Source organism: Leopardus geoffroyi, chromosome A1, assembly GCF_018350155.1.
Source record: "Leopardus geoffroyi isolate Oge1 chromosome A1, O.geoffroyi_Oge1_pat1.0, whole genome shotgun sequence".
Lineage (NCBI taxonomy): Eukaryota > Metazoa > Chordata > Mammalia > Carnivora > Felidae > Leopardus > Leopardus geoffroyi.
The window spans coordinates 26,919,819-26,937,156 of NC_059326.1; the positions used below are offsets into that span (position 1 = coordinate 26,919,819).

The 17,338-nt window shown below is 36.6% G+C and overlaps 1 protein-coding gene across 1 annotated transcript in view; it reads left to right on the plus strand.

Annotated features, from left to right (window-relative positions):
- CCDC122 (coiled-coil domain containing 122) overlaps positions 1-11,364 on the plus strand; it is a 54,718-nt gene extending 43,354 nt beyond the window's left edge. The window contains exons 7-8 of the transcript XR_006712285.1: positions 9,165-9,209; positions 11,307-11,364. The gene's annotated coding sequence lies outside the window, so the exon portion shown is untranslated. The remainder of the gene's footprint in view (positions 1-9,164; positions 9,210-11,306) is intronic.
- Positions 11,365-17,338: the final 5,974 nt, after the last annotated feature.

Here is a 17,338-nt window from a genome sequence, read left to right on the forward strand (position 1 = left end):
TGCCGCCTTGCTTGGCTTTCTCCTTTCTAGTCTGGCTTCCCTTACCAATTTCACCTGGGAGGGCTTCAGTAATAAATCACTTGCTCAGAGTCTGCTTCTGGGAATCCCAAAGTAAGTCCCCTTGCAAAAATAATCACACACTGAAATCTATTTTTAAGAGATGACAATTATTCTACTCCTGCTGCTCATCCCAGATCAATCCCTCTCCCAGCAGTAGCAGCAGCAGCAGCAGAGAAAAAAAAAAAAAGAAAGAAACTTACACCTTTGAAATTTAATCACTGTCCCATTTAGTATAATTTTGATATCATTTATTTGCTTTAAATTTAAAAAGCCAAAGGCACAAACTTTATTCCATATATTTAGTGTGAATATAAAAGTACACTATTAGCCTTCAAATATAGTAAATAAATCACTATGTTGCATTTATCTTTTTTGATGTTAGTGTTCTTAGGAACTACTATGTTGCTGCATACGATAATTTATTAAATAAATCTTGATTCTGAGATCCCAATTTCAAAGTGTAGGATATTTTTCCAACTGTGTTAAAGTCACATGACTTTATATAGCTGTATTAGAAGACTCATGCAAGCAGACCAAAAGGGTAATATTTACGGAAAACATCTATGTTACTCTCATTGACAAGACAGAGACAGGAATAAATCATGTGTGCACATCCACAGACCCTACTTCTTTATATAGTCATTCTGGTTCTCTCAAGCCATTCTTTCCCATCTTTTCCATTTTTTTAAATTAGTAATTCTCCTTTCTAATAATTCATTATGCTACCTATAGCTCAAGAACACTGGAGTAATAGTCTGTTGCAGACTAGGAGTAATTAACTCAGAAAACTACCAAGACATATGGATCTATAAGACAGAACATTGTAAATATGAAAGTCACAGCATCTGCCAGCATGGTTTTTTAAAATTTGTACCTTTGAGAGTATTTACTGCTAATAATATCTTATATCTTTGTGATATTTTTACCATAGCAACATTCAAAATATAAAATTAATAATCCTCAAAAACAATTATTGCTGTTGTGAAAATTATTTTATCCTAAGCTAAAGTAAATATAATCCTTTTTGCTCTGAACTTCAAAATGCATTCAAAGTTAATGTTTCTGGTCCTCAAAACTTCTAGCTGATATATGAATAATTTAAAACTGCAAATGCAAGTGAGGCCCAGCAATAGGATCAAAACTTGAATACAGACTTTCATTTTTGTTTTTTTGTTTTTGTTTTGTTTTAAAGTTTTATTTTTTTTATTTTTTTTATTTTTGAGACAGAGAGAGACAGAGCATGAACGGGGAAGGGGCAGAGAGAGAGGGAGACACAGAATCTGAAGCAGGCTCCAGGCTCTGAGCCATCAGCCCAGAGCCCGACGCGGGGCTCAAACTCACAGACTGCAAGATCGTGACCTGAGCTGAAGTCGGACGCTTAACCAACTGAGCCACCCAGGCGCCCCACAGACTTTCATTTTTGTAACATCGTCTAAAAAAGAAGCTAACTAGTACAGGTTATAGCTCAAAACACTGAACTAATTGCAAAGAAACAATTTTCAAGTTATACCTTCTCTGTGTTAGGTAACTGTCAAAATAAACATGGCATGATTCTTTTCATCCAGGAGATCAATTTAGTTGGCAAGAGAGACATATATATAACAGATTCAAATACAATGTACAGCACCCTGCAATAGAAACAATTAACCCAACTTTGTGGAAACACAAAATGAGGAGCACTTAATTCCAAATGGAGGCAGGGAGGCTTAAAAGAAGACATGATGTTTGAGGTGAACTGCAAAGCATTGTAAGTTCTTGTGATTGTTTCCACTCATCAGACCCTGCAAGTTTTTTATTCCTGTTTGCATCTCCACAACCTAGCAGATACTTGGAGTGTATAAATAGTACTCTGATGTATGTTGAATGAGTTAGTGAATAAGATAATCAACCCATATTCTTATTGATATCTCCCAACATTCCTATCTTCCGTCTCTCTTAGCTCTAGTACTATTGTTAATGCTATTACTTGAGTTCTTTTCTATGAGTAAAAACTGAGCATGTAATGCTTCTCCTAAAAAGAAAGAAAAAAGAAAAACTTTACGTGGACACAAAATCCATTTCATCACTAAATAGTAAACACTTGCAAATCTGTCCCAACCCGCTTGTTCACCCTCATTTTTTCCTGTTCAATCTAACAACCCTATACTCCAGTCAGAGCAAAATTTTAACTCTTCTGTAAGCATGTATTTTCACATATTATTCTCTTTGCCTTGAAGTTCTCACCTACATTCAGGAATTAACTCTAACTCAGTCTTCAGCCTCAATTTCTCTGTAATGCCACGGCTTAGAAATACTAAGAAACCTATATTATGATTTCTGAATCAACACAAATATTTGCTTACAACTTAGAGAACTTATGTACAAATCCTTGTTTAAAATAGGTTAAGGAATGCCTGGTTGGCTCTGTCAGTTGAGCATTTGACTCTTGATTTTGGTTCCAGTCATGATCCCAGGGTCATGGGACTGAGACCTGTGTGGGGCTCTGCGCTGAGTGTGGAGCCTGCTTAAGATCCTCTCTCTCTCTCTCCAGAGCTCTGCCTCTCTCCCCTGCTGGTGCTCTCTCGCTCTCTAAAAAAAATAAATAAATAAAATAATTTTAGACTTCTAAATATTGGGCTTTATTATGAACAGTCTGGCATGGAATTGTTTGGATAATACCAAATAACAGATAATTTCATTTATCATCTATAAAAGAACATGAGAATTAGTTGTTCCATGACTATTCCAAAATCTACTTTTATGATTTTAAATCAAAATGTGAATATTTATGAACACAAACTTTTTTGAATCACTGGGTTCTACTCCTGAAGCCAAGACTACGTTGTATGTTAACTAACTTGAATTTAAATTAAAAAAAAAAGACAAACTGTTTTAAAAAATGCCTTTCTAGAAAATGAAATTATGTTTTTAGTTTAGCCCTAATGAAAGTAAACATGCTTAACAAGCCACAAGAAATATGCTTTTTGTCTTCTTCAATTATAAATACTTTGATTGAACCATGCTTTATAAGAGTTTTATATATTGAAAAATTAGATAAAATGTTCTATCCTTTAAAAAAGAAAGCTGGTAATAAGCTTTATGAAAATACAACTCAACAAATGAGACTGTATGGGAATAGAAAGAAAATCTGTATTAAAAATGAAAACCAGAATATTTCTCTTAATATTGTACATTAATCATAAATTTAATGCATATTTAGGGTAATTTGGGAAAATTTCACTTTGTTTTTATTGTTTCTCTATGGGTTATGCATAATTATGAAGTGTAACTATAATTTTAATGTAATTTTCCCAATGACACACTTTATATCTTTCCTAATTACATTTGTAGCAAAATCATTTTCAGGAAACCAGCTTTCTGTGTCTATTCTATTACTCTTTACACCACTGAAAATAGCCTCTCTTTTAATCACTTTCAAATATTCTTTACTTTTTCCCCTTAAATTACAATATTCCATTAGCTGATGGCACAGGGGTTTTGAGTACTTTTCAGAGTTTTGGCATCAGAGGTATCCTTAGCCATGCTTATTAGGCCTTAGAGAGTGCTAATTTTCTCATACAAAGGGAGTTTTGAGCTTTCATTAGGATGTTTCCCAGATGCTTTAATTTTCAGATACAGTTTAGTACAATTATGGCTGCTTTAACCAAGGTTATTTGAAAAATAATCTACACAGAGAAATGGAAAAGCACCAAGTAGCTGATAAGCAACCATAGTAACGTGGTTTAATATCCCATGTACCAAAGAGAAAATGTGTATTCTGTGATATTAACTATTGTAATTGCTAATACATCATGATTTAGGCAAATAAGTTCGATATTCTCCTAAGTCCTTGAAATCGTAAGCATTCTTTGAATCTGAATTAAAATGTAGCACTAATTTAAAATGATGGGCACTGGAGAGGAGGGAATAAAAAAGTGAAAGGCCAAATATACCTAATTAAATAATGGAAAAAAGAGCTTATTAATATGCATATTACCAAGAGTCTGAATTCATTGACTGAGTTAAGACAAAATGTAGATTATAAAATATTATGAATGATATGTTCTAATTCCATTTTTTAAAAAGTGATAGTTTTGTCTCAAAAAGCTAGGAATATTTAGCCCATATCCAGCCCAAAGACTGTTTCTCTGGGCTAAATATTCCCAGTTCTTTTGTAACAACTTATATAAGTTCAAGTCCCTTCAACATCCTAGTCACATCTCTGGTTATATTCTGCCTGGATATTGTCCTGTGAGAGGTACAGACCAGGATTTGATAATTAAGATATAGTCTCATCAGCTGCTTGTAGAAACATATTTCATCCTATATGAGGCTAGTTTTCTAATAATGCAAACTAAGTTTACAAGGGCAACTTAGGCTGTCATTGTTCCTAGGGTTTTTTTCAGTAGGTGGAGGTAGGATATATCAGTATTTTGGATAAAAAAAAAAATTGAATTTATACTGTATTTTAAATTCAAAGATTACATGTAGTTTTTACTCAATTTTACCTTCAATTTCATAGGTGTATGTTTTTTCCCTCTAATGCTGAAAATCTTAGTTGCTGAATCACATTATTATGAATATTTATTTTCAAAATATCATGATGTTATTTTTAATAATATAATTACAAGTTAATTTTTTCTGTAGAATCTAATTTATTTTTTATAGCTACATAGCTTTCCATTCTAATGGATGTCCATAGCTTATTCTTTTTTCTTAGTGTTTATATTTGAGAGAGATTGACAGAGAGACAGAGCGCGAGTTGGGGAGTGGGAGAGAGAGGGAGACACAGAATCCGAAGCAGCTATCAGCATAAAGCCCGATGCAGGGCTTGAACTCATGGACAGTGAGATCATGACATAAGCCACAGTCGGACTCTTAACCAACTGAGCCACTCAGGTGCCCCTCAATTCTATTTTTTTTACCCTCCCCTGACCCCTATAGCTTATTCAACTCTTAATGAACATTTGAGTTTTTTTTCTAATCTTTTGCTACAATAAATAGTACTGTAATGAATGCCTCCTGTGAAAATGTCATTTTCTATTTTAGCCAGTGTGTCTTTGGAATAGATTTCTAGAAGTGGAATTGCTAAGTTGAATTTTGTATATACTTTATATATATTTAATAAATATATATATTTATATATACTTTGTATATATAAATATACATAAAGTGTATAATGTGCACACACAATTTTGCTTGATGTTATAAAATTTTTCTCCATTGTGTTGAACCATTTTGTATCCCTGTCAACAGCAATGTATGAGACTGCTTGCTTCTCCAAAGTCTTGCCATCAGAGTACATTGTCAAGCTTTTGGATTTTTGCCCACATGATAGGAGAGTGAACTTTTATATAAATTCATTTTAATTCACATTTCTCTAATAATTGAATTTGAGCATCTTTCATATGTTCAAAGGCCATAAACGTTTCTTTTTCTGTGAATTCTTTTTAAAATGTTTACCCCTTTAAAAAATTAGAGTTGATGGCTCTTCTCAATTCTTTGAGACCTCTTGTATAAGCAATAATAATCCTGTGTTGTTGTTGTTTACTGTGGTAAAATATATATAACATAAAATTTACCATTTTAACTATTTTTATGTGTACAGTTCAGTAGCTTTAAGTACATTCACATTGTTGTGCTGTTAACCAGCAACTTCACTCCCATCCATATCCAGGACTTATTCCTCTTCAACTGAAAGTCTGTACTGATTAAACAGTAGCTTTCCATTCTTCCTCCCTCCTGTTTCTGGAAACTACCTTTCTATTTTACATCTCCATGAATATGACTTCCCTAGGTACCTCGTGTAAGTGAAACTGTGTAACATTTGTCCTTTTGTGTCAGGCTTATTTCACTTAGCCTAGTGTCATATTGTAGTATGCGCCAGGATTTCCTTCCTTTTTAAGCTGAATAATATTCCATTGTATGTATGTACCACATTTTGTTTATCCATTTACCCCTCCATAGACAGTTGAGGCTTTCCTACTTTTTTGCTGTTATGAGTAATGCTGCTCTGAACGTTCGTGTTTGAGTCCCTGCTTTTAATTCTTTTTGAGTATTTACCTAGCAGTGGAACTGCTAGATGATATGGTAATTCTATGTTTATTTGAAAAACCACCCTGCCTTTTCCACAGAAGCTGCACCATTTTATATTCCCACCAGGAATGCACAAGGTTTTCAATTTCTCAACATCTTTTCAACCGCTTATCTTATTTTATAATAGCCACCCTTATGAATATAAAGTGGTATTTCACTTGGTTTTTATCTTCATTTCCCTAATTAGTGATATAGAGCATCTTTTCATGTGCTTATTGGCCATTTGTATATCTTCTTTGGAGAAATGTCTGTTCAAGTCCTTTGTCCATTTTTTTTTATAAATATTTTTTTAGTGTTTATTCTTGAGAGAGCATGAGCAGGGGAGGGGCAGAGAGAGAGGGGGGCAGAGGATCTGAAGCAGGCTTTGTGCTGAGAGCAGTGAGCCCAATGTGGGGCTCAAACTCATAAACTGTGAGATCATGACCTGAGCCAAAATTGGACACTCAACTGACTGAACCACAATGGCGCCCCTGTCCATTTTTTTAATTGAGTTATTTTTGTTGGTGGTGGTAAATTGTAGGAGTTCTTTATATATTCTAGATTATTAATCCCATATCAGTTATATAATTCAAAAATATTTTCTCCCACTTCATGGGTTAACTTTTCACTCTGTCCTTTGATGTGCAGAAATATTCAATTTTGATGAAATCCAATTTATCTATTTTTTCATTTTGCTTGTGCTTTTGGTATCATGTCCATGAAATCCTTGCCAAATCCAAAGTCATGAAGCTTTTCCTCTGTGTTTTCCTAAGGGTTTTATTGTTTTGGTTCTTAGATTTAGGTCCTTGATCCATTTTGAGTTAATTTTTATATTTGATGTAAGGTAATAGTCCAACTTCATTCTTTTGCATGGGAAAATCCACTTTCCAGCCCTATTTGTTGAAAAGACCCTCCTCTCCCCATTGAATGGTCTTCACACACTTGTCAAAAATCATTGTCCATATATGTGAAGGTTTGTTTCTGGGCTCTGTATTCTACTTCATTAGTCTGTGTGTCTGTCTTGATACCAGAATAAAGTTTTGTTTGTCGTGCAAGTGGCAGATATTTATTGCAGTTTGTCATTTGTCTTTTTACTTTGTTTATAGTACTTATCTTTTCCACACAAAAGTTGTTTAATTTTATGTAGTTAAATTTATCACTGTTTTTATTTCCTTTGTATTTTGTCTCATAGGAAAATTTCCCTGCACTTTTTTATTTTAGTTAATTTAATTTTATTATTTTTGAATTTCATATGTATTTGATGTATTGATGTATTGATGTATTTATTTTTAATATCATTTAGTGTCAAGCTAGCTAACATACAGTGTATACAGTGTGCTCTTGGTTTCAGGGGTAGATTCCTGTGATTCATCGCTTACATACAACACCCACTGCTCATCCCAACATGTACCCCCCTCAATGGCCATCACCCATTGTCCCTTCTCCCCCCGCCCCACCCCCTGCCATCAACCCTCAGTTTACTCTCTGCATTCAAGAGTCTCTTATGGGTTTGTTTCCTTCTCTGTTTGAAACTGTTTTTTTCCCCTTCCCTTCCCCCATGGTCTTCTGTCAAGTTTCTCAAGTTCCACATATGAGTGAAAACATACGATATCTGTCTTTCTCTGACTTATTTCACTTAGCATAACACTCTCTAGTTCCATCCACGTTGCTGCAAATGACAAGATTTCGTTCTTTCTCATTGCCAAGTAGTAGTCCATTGTATATATAAACCACATCTTCTTTATCCATTCATCAGTTGATGGACATTTGGGCTCTTTCCATAATTTGGCTATTGTTGAAAGCTCTGCTATAAACATTAGGGTGCATGTGCCCCTATTAATCAGCGCTCCTGTATCCTTTGGATAAATTCCTGGTAGTGATATTGCTGGGTGGTAGGGTAGTTCTATTTTTAACTTTTTGAGGAACCTCCACACTGTTTTCCAGAGTGGCTGCACTGGTTTGCATTCCTACCAACAGAGCAAGAGGGTTCCCATTTCTTCACATCCTCGCCAGCATCTGTTGTTTCCTGAGTTGTTAATTTTACCCACTCTGACTGGTGTGAGGTGGTATCTCAATGTGGTCTTGATTTGTATTTCCCTGATGATGAGTGACGTTGAGCATCTTTTCATGTGTCTGCCTATACTTAACTTATAATGGAACATGCCCATGGTTTCATTTGTGCATGAATAACACTGTCAGGTTTTCAGAGAAAGAGTTGACCCCTTTTGGTAGAAACATGATAACACACCAAATTGATAAAAGACTATACAAAGACTGCTGGTCAAGTTAGAATGTAATCTTCTGCTTAATAGTAATGGAGATAACCATAATGATGAGGAGGATGATAATGATAATAACTATCGAATGAATGACTTCATATTCTGTACAAGGCACTGTAGGAAGTCTTTGTATACAGTTAAGTATAGGGAAAAAAGAAAAACTCAATTGTTAAGAGCTTTAACTTTGAAGTTATATAAGCCTGAGTTCAAATACATGTTTTACTAGATTAGTTCCAAACTATCACTTACAGGTGGTGTAACTTTGGGCAAATATCTTACATTCATTAAGTCTCAATTTTAATTGTGTAGGGTGGGAATAATAACAGGATTTACTTCATGGACTTGTAGAATTAAATTAGATAATGTATATAAAGTCTTTAGAGATTAAAATTAAGTATTTAATATATATTAACTACTGTTAATAAAATTAGTACTAATTATTTCATAAATTTCTCAGTTTATAAATAAGATTTATAAATTAAGATTACCAAAACAATGTGAAAGTAGATAAAGTCAACTAATAAGGTCAAAATTGGGATTTGAACCTAACCTTTGATCTGTTTTTACTCCAAAGTTCCTATCTCTCTATTACATCAATTGAAAGTCATTTTCACATGAATGTTGATTTTTAGAAAAGCCTACAATAGATGGATTTGGTTATGAAGAGAATTGGCTTCTGATTAGAAACAATGGCAATTACATAAGAAACTTAGTATATAAAAGCATAATGCCTGAATCCATGATCTTTGCCTCTTTTTCCACAAATTTTAGAGCTGAGAAGTCAGAGAAGATAAGGACTGAAAAGGTGTCACCAGAGTGAGTGATTAAGATCCTATGGTTGATTTCTGAGGCAGAAATCATGGTATGTAGGGTTTAGGAGTGAGTGTATTTGGCAACAGAAGGGCTGGCATGGTGGCTAAGATTAGACAAGCTTTCTGGGGCATAGCAGGAGTTGGGAGAAGCCCCAGCAGGGAGGCAGAAGATGGATGGTGTGGAACATTTATTGCCCGTGACTCATATTTCCATAAAGGGAAGAGAATGTCCAATCTACTCTCCAGGAATGGAAAATTATGGGAGGAACATTTTTAGCTTATCTCTCATCCCAGTAAATGAGTAACATATTTTTAATTAATTTGGAAGAAGGCTTAGCCCCTTTTCCCTGTAAGCTAGCCTGCAAACCAAGTGCAGACAGGGTACATTCTAGGCTGCTATGATAGGACACAATCCCATGTAATAAAGCTATTCGCCCAAACAGCTACAGACACATTTCCCAATCAGCTTTATCAATAATGAAGTTAATGTTTTGATGTGTGTTTGTCCAAACATGAAAGGAGGAAAAAAGAGTGTAACAGAGGTCAGCAACAGGCAGAAATTGAAGCTGATAGGTGGTTGGCTTTAGTAAGTTCTAGTAGTAGTGGTATAGGCAGAATCTAGTTCCAGGTTGGAGCACTTGACATGGAGATTTGAAACTGGGAATCTAAAGAGTGAGAGTTGCTTCCTTATGACTAGATTTAACCTAGAATCTAAGCACAAGCTCACTCCCATAGGACTGGAATTTGTGGCCTTAGGTGTGAGGACTGGAGAGATTCCACGCATCAAAACAAACAAACAAAAAAAATCAGATAAATGGAGATAACATGTTGATTGCATTTTTGAGAAACAAGACACTAAATGAGAAGCCAAACATAAAACAATAATTTATAAAGTAGCCAAAAGGGTTAGGAAGAGGATTTTCTAGGGTCTGGGAAATCTGACCATACTTGTTGAGCTCTTGAAAAGGGCAACACTGCAGATACAAGATGGTAAGAGAGAAGAGAGGAAGGGGGTAGCCTTGAGGAAAAAATGACATCTGAGAAAGAATGGGGGGAAAAAAAGGGAAAATAACTAAAGGAAAAGGAAACTTCTTTCTTTTTTATTGAAATTCTAGTTCATTAACATACAGTGTAATGTTAGTTTCAGGTGTACAATATAGTGAATCAACAATTCCATACAACAGCCGGTACTCATCACAAGTGCACTCTTTAATCCCTATCACCGATTTCTCCCATTTTCCTACCCACCTCCTTTTGGTAACCATCAGTTTGTTCTCTATAATTAAGAGTATTTTTCCTTGTTTGCCTCTCTCTCTTCTCATCCCTTTGCTTGTTTTGTTTCTTTAATTCCACATGAGTGAATGCCATTTGCAATGATGTAGATGGAGCTAGAGAGTACTTTGCTAAATGAAAAAAGTCAGATAAGGAAAATAAAATTTTATTTATTATTATTATTTTTTTTTAATTTTTTTTCAACGTTTATTTATTTTTGGGACAGAGAGAGACAGAGCATGAACGGGGGAGGGGCAGAGAGAGAGGGAGACACAGAATCAGAAACAGGCTCCAGGCTCTGAGCCATCAGCCCAGAGCCCGACGCGGGGCTCAAACTCACGGACCGCGAGATCGTGACCTGGCTGAAGTCGGACGCTTAACCGACTGCGCCACCCAGGCGCCCCAAAATTTTATTTTTTAAAGTTTACTTTTTTATTTTAAGAGAGAGAGAGGGAGAGAGAAAATCCCAAGCAGACTCATGCTGTCAGTGCAGAGCTCCACATGGGGCTCCATCTCACAAACCGTGAGATCATGACCTGAGCCGAAATCAAGAGTCAGACACTTAACGGACTGAGCCATACAGGTGCCCCAGGAAAATTAAATTTTAAATAGAGGAGGGAAATGGAAGGAGTTCTTGTTTAGATGGAGGAAGGATAAGAGCTGAGGGTGATGGTGTGGAGTTAGCACATTTGAGCAGATGAAATGGTGTATAAAGCTATGAAAGAGGGATTGGCATTAGTGGTCTAAGTGATACAGATTAGAGTAAATCCATGGTGAACCTACTAAATTCAGTTTTGCCATTTTTATTTTGGCATGTTCTGTTGTCCAGGATAAGGAAGCACAGCAAAAGATGGGATGGAAATTGGATTAAATAAATTCAGTACATCAAACACATTTTAACATTTCTTTCTTAATAATTATGGATTTTAAATAGCTATTCTCTTAATATGGTAGTATTGCGCTAAATATATGTTATAAAAGATAAGGCTGAACTCAAAACATACCTGGGAAGTAGTTTGTTTGGTTTGTTGGTTTATTTTCTTTTATTATTTTTTAAATGTTTATTTATTTTGAGAGAGAGAAAGAGAGCAAGCAGGGGAGGAGCAGAGAGAGAGGGAGAGAGAGAGAGAATCCCAAGCAGGCTCCATGCTGTCAGCACAGAGCCCAATGTGTGGGACTTGATCCCATGAACTGTGAGATCATGATCTGAGCTGAAATCAAGAGTCAGATGCTTAACCAGCTGAGCCACCCAGGCGCCCCTGTTGGTATATTTTAAAACTAAATTCAGTATCTCAGATTACAAGTGGAGTGCTAATATTTATTGAACACCTAAGAAATATTAGACATTTGCTTGGGCACCACACAAATATGTAACTTGATTTAATTAAATATTCCAAGGTTCTGGATCATTTATTTAAAAGTTCTGGATCACTTATTCAACAATTGTGCATCTACTAACTGCATACCTCTGCAACATAATATAATGGACAGTACATAGTTCTTTCTCTCCTTTATCTTACACCCAGTTGTGCCAGTAATAAATGAAACAGATTAATCACTTTAGCAACATTGAAAGGGTAAGTACAATGAAGTATCACTATGTTTCACAAATTTTCAGAGGAATGAAGAGCATGAGATGTTTTTGGAATGATGGACAGGATTTTGATGAAGTGGAGAGGAAAGGCTTGGATATTTCAGACCACAGCTGTTGCGTGCTAGAATGACCACAGTACATAGGTCTAACTACTTCGGGGAAGTAAAAGAGAAAGTTTGAATCAGATACACTGAGATTCAGAGGCTGGGTGGCAGGTGAGAGGGCTGCTTGGTGCAAAGAGAGAAGAGAAACATATCCCTGAGAGTCTGCACCATGGGTTCATCTGATAGTTGTAGCTCCTCTAGGTTGTTTTGGACATGAAATCTTGACTATGCCATGTTTTTTATATAGTGTTCTATGAATATTATTCCATCATAAGGATTTTCTTTTTTAAAAATGTTTATTTATTTTGAAAGAGAGAGCATGAGCTGGGGAGGAGCAAAGAGAGAGGGAGAGAGAGAATCCCTAGCAGGCTCCGTGCTATCAACACAGAGCCCAACATGGGGCTCAATCTCACGACCATGGCATCATGACCTGAGCCAAAATCAAGAGTTGGATGCTCAACTGACTGAGCCACCAAGGTACCCCATAAGGATTTTCAAAACATGAAGTCTGAAAGAGTCAGTGTTGTCTGTAATCATTAATGTAATTCCCTCTCCCCCAAGCAGTCCTCAGCTGACCTACCCATTAGTGCAAGTTAAACTGGAAACTACTACCTTTGGAGCAAGCCACAAGGCCTTCAAGTAACCTAGGATTTTTTTTCTTTTTTAAATATTAAACTATACTAAATAAATATGCAGCAATTTAAGTTTTTAAGTTTCTCTCCTAGAGCCAAAAACTGAGTTCAGATGTTTTTAGTGTTTATAGCTTTAAAAGTAGCTAAGGGGTTGATACCATTTTATCATGCCTCTTAAAAGTAAAAAAGAAATAGCCTGGTAAATTTTATTTTGACAAATGGTTGAATAAAACCTTCCAGAATATATCCTATAACCCCCAACCTACACAAGGTCAGATAGAACACCATGCTGACTGTGAGAGAAAGCCTTGGACAGTTGCACGAGTTGTAAGAGGTCTTAGGAGTCAATGTAGGCCAACTCACCTCCCCAAATCCTTGTATCTTCATACAAGCAAAGCAGCTAGATGGGTAGGCTGGCCCATGCTGTCACACCTTTCGGCCCACACTTCCCACTACACCTAACATTTCAACAGATTCACTCATTTAACAAAAATACTTATGAACAGTCACTCTGTGCAAGCTATTAGGATACAGTGTAAAAAAAAAAATACATGTGCTCTCTGCAGTCATGCAGCTTATAACCGAGCAGGGAAAGCAGATGTTAAGTAACTACAAGGTTAATTATTGAACTGTAAAGATGCTAAGTGCTCTCAAAAAGTAATACGTGGAGCTGCTAAGAGAATGACCTAGTCTGGAGGACTCAAGGAAGTCTTGAGTTGTCCAACTAAGGAATGCTACACATGTAGCAATTTATTGCCCCATAGAGATTCCAGAATGTAAAGAACAAGAAAAGTATCATCAACAATGTCTCATACACTCTCATGAGCACTTTATGAATCTTAACTGTATCTTCATAACCTCCCTGTGAAGCAGATGCTATTACTATCATCATTCTCATTTCATATGTGGGGAAACTGAGGCACATAGAGGCTAAGGAACTTGTGTATGGTCACAGAATGACATAATGGCTTAGCTAAGATTTGGATTCAGATGCTCTCAACCACCATGCTGTGATGCTTCTGTTCCATAGTCCATATAAAGCATAAGGGAAGAAGCAAGCACATCAAGGTATAAAATATGCTAGGATTAGCTTATGTACATTTGTCTTCTGCATCCAGTAGCTAAATTCAATCAAATCTAAGATCACTAAAATCCATCAGAAATCAAAATGGAGCTGGATAATATTTTGATATATGATTTACATTTTTTTCTCACCTATTTTTTCCTTTACCCTTTCCATATTTAAGCCAATAGCTGGCTCTGTGCTCTTATGCCTCAGGTATAGGAAGTTGTCCCTGTCCTTTCTGGCTTTTCTTTCTAAAAATAAAACAAAGCCCCTAGAAGAACTTCCAGTGCTTATAGAGGATGCATTAGGGAGAAAATGTTTGTAGGAGCAAACTTTTGAAAAGAGTAGAAGGAAGGAAAGTGCTTTCCCCAAGGAGGGAGGTCCTGGGGCAGGAGTCAGATGCAGTCTTCTGGAAATGTCCAGGGAGGCAGAAGAGCCTAGTGTGGAACAGCTTCAAGTCACAGGTATGACTGTCAAGGCAGGAGAGCATGGTAGCATCAGAAGGCCATCACACTGGAAAGGACGGAGCATGTGGAACATGACAGTGAGCATGAATTCAGTAGGATCCAATCAGGATCACTGTCTTCATCTGTGTTCTGCTGGGTGTCTCCTCCCTACCACCTGGCAACATCTCAGAGAGATCCTTTAGCATTTCTGGACAATTTCAACCATAGCTACAGTCTCCTAGGTAAGCAATAGGCCTAACTTTAATTTCCTGTTTTGACTAAAGCTTTTCTTCTGTCAGGTGAGGTCTGACTCCAGGCTTTAATTAGGTACTAGGAGTAGGACAGGCAGGCTGTGCCTACTGCTGTCTTCTAAACTTCAACTGCTGACACCACCTTCTCTTCTCCTCACCCCAAGGTGGAGCAGGAGGGCTGAGTAGAAAGAGCAAAGGCCTATTTACTCAGAGGTCGCTGTTCGTAGTTCTGTCAGATGTAGAGTCTCTCTCTTAGGTTATATTTGCAGATTATTTAAATACCCCTCATTCAAGGAACTCTAGTCTGGACCTTTTGCTAGTGGATACCTTCCAAAAGACCTCTTACCATCCCCTGCAGCTGTCGCCTTCTAGTGGTGCACACACAGCCTCTTTCTGCTGGGGTCCTTGAGCTGGCTCAAACCTGGCTCCCCTGTGGAGTTCACTTGCTGATGTGCAAAATCCCAGAACAGTGGCACATTTGGGGAAGGGGAAGTTTCCGAGAGAGGTGGAGGTTAAATTTCCTCACAAGCATGAATGATAGAAAGTCCAGAGTCAGAAATTAAGACGACTTATAGAAAATAAATCAATATTCATTGCATTTCTACGTTTACAGTTTGAGAATCACACCTGCTAAAATGGTAAGTCCCTTATATGAATGTTGCCTCTGGAATTGTGTAACACATGGCTCTAATCATCTATTAGTGTATGCCAAGAAGTTGTTGCCTATTACAATACATTTCCTTGGACTTTTTTGAAAGTTACATAGGAGAAGTCAATTGCCATTGTCCTAGGCAAAGTACGAGGCTGAAGGAACAATTTACTTTCTAACTAATTTTAACCACGGAAATTATGGTATACAATGAAGAGTACCTTCTGGTTTCTCATTCAAGATTAAAAAAAAAATTTTTTTTAAATTTATGTTTGATAAAGACAGAGAGACAGAGCGTGACTGGGGGAGGGGCCAAGAGAGGGAGACACAGAATCTGAAGCAGGCTCCAGGCTCTGAGCTATCAGCACAGGGCCTGATGCGGGGCTCGAACTCATGCACTGCAAGATCATGACCTGAGCTGAAGTTGGACGCTTAACCGACTGAGCCACACAGGCACCCCCTCACTCAAGATTTTAAAAACTGTCTTCTTTAAAAAAGATATTCATTCGCTAAATGTTTATTCTGCTCCTACTGGATACAAGGGCTACAGGATTCAAAGAAGACTATATGGTTTAACAAGTAGAAGAGGATATGACATGTCACAGATACTGAAACAGAAGGGAAAATATGATAAATGCCACCACAGAAGAGGCAGGGACAGAAATCTCAGTGGTTCACAACCAGAAACCATTTCAACTCAAAAAAAAAAAAAAAAAAATGTGTGCTCCTTATAACAAGAGTGAAAAACAGTCTTCTTTAGTAGAGCAATATAGAGGAAGAGATTTCTTTCCCTCCTCTCCCCACACTGGCCTCCCTCTTTCCTCTTTTGTCAGTAGTAGCTCAAAATCCTCAAGTCACTGCTAATCACTAATTGTCACAAAGTTGACTTCTGTTCACGATCCACTTTCTAGATTTTATCTTGTCCTTATTGTGGCATCAGGGGACCATCATGTTTTGATACTTTTCTGTTCCATTGATCTTCTCTTATAGTTTTCAAGATACCAAGAAAACCTTGTATTCTGTGCTGGGGAGGAGAAACTGTTAGCTGGGCATTTTTATCCAATATTAACAGTTCTAAAACAACAAAATTTCATACTTAAAAGTATATGATGCTGTTGTGTCACTAGATTCCTCTTTATCACTAAAGAGGTATTAAATGTTGCTGGGTCAACTCGGACATGCTTAGTTAACGGGAAAGAGAGAACAAAGTAAATAAACCTACGTAATGGGTCTGCAAATTAAAAGGAAGGCAGCATGGTTGGGAGTCTCTCAAGAATCACACGTCTATGTGTTCGGCCTCTCTTTCTGACTTGTCAAACCTTTTTGATTTTTCAATTACACATCCCTGAATCCTTAGGAAGGTAACAAAACCTAAACCTCTCAAATCTGTTAAAATTCTCAAAAAAAAAAAAAAAAAAAAAAAAAGAAAGAAAGAAAGAAAAAAAGAAAGAAACAAAAAGCAAGGAAGATGGAACAGAAACAGAAATGGCTGTTCTCAACTCCCAGCACATATGTTCTGGGAGGATGACATAGTTTTGCAATAATTTCAGATCAATAGTTCATTCTATTCTTCCCAGGCTCATCCCTCAATTGGTTACGAGTTCCTTCATAATCATACTCTAAGTTCCCTAGATGTCCATAAACGCTTCTTCAGTGAAATTGGCAGATAAAAACTCTCATTCTGTAAATGTGTTTAAAAACACGTTTGATAAACTAATTATGTATTTCAGATATGCTAATTTTTCCTGATGAAGTAAATGTTAGACATGCAGATTTTAAGCCATCACCATTTCCATTGATTACTGACAGAAATATTAGGGATCCAATAGTGTAGAATAAAATTAAATGAAACAACTTCAAATGGATGGAGGAGGGCATTTTGTCCAAATATGAATCATTTCATTTTAGTGAAACCTATTACACACATATATTTATTAGCCATTCACATATCCCCTGCACACTTATGTGCTAGGCAAAGCAGAGTGATGGGCTGAGAAATATCCCATGCTATTGTTCTCAATGGTAATTAACATCTAAAATCCTGGAAACAGTGCACTGAGTGGGCACTAACCCGGGTTAGATGTGATAGCTGGCAACATCACCCAGTGTGCAGTACGTT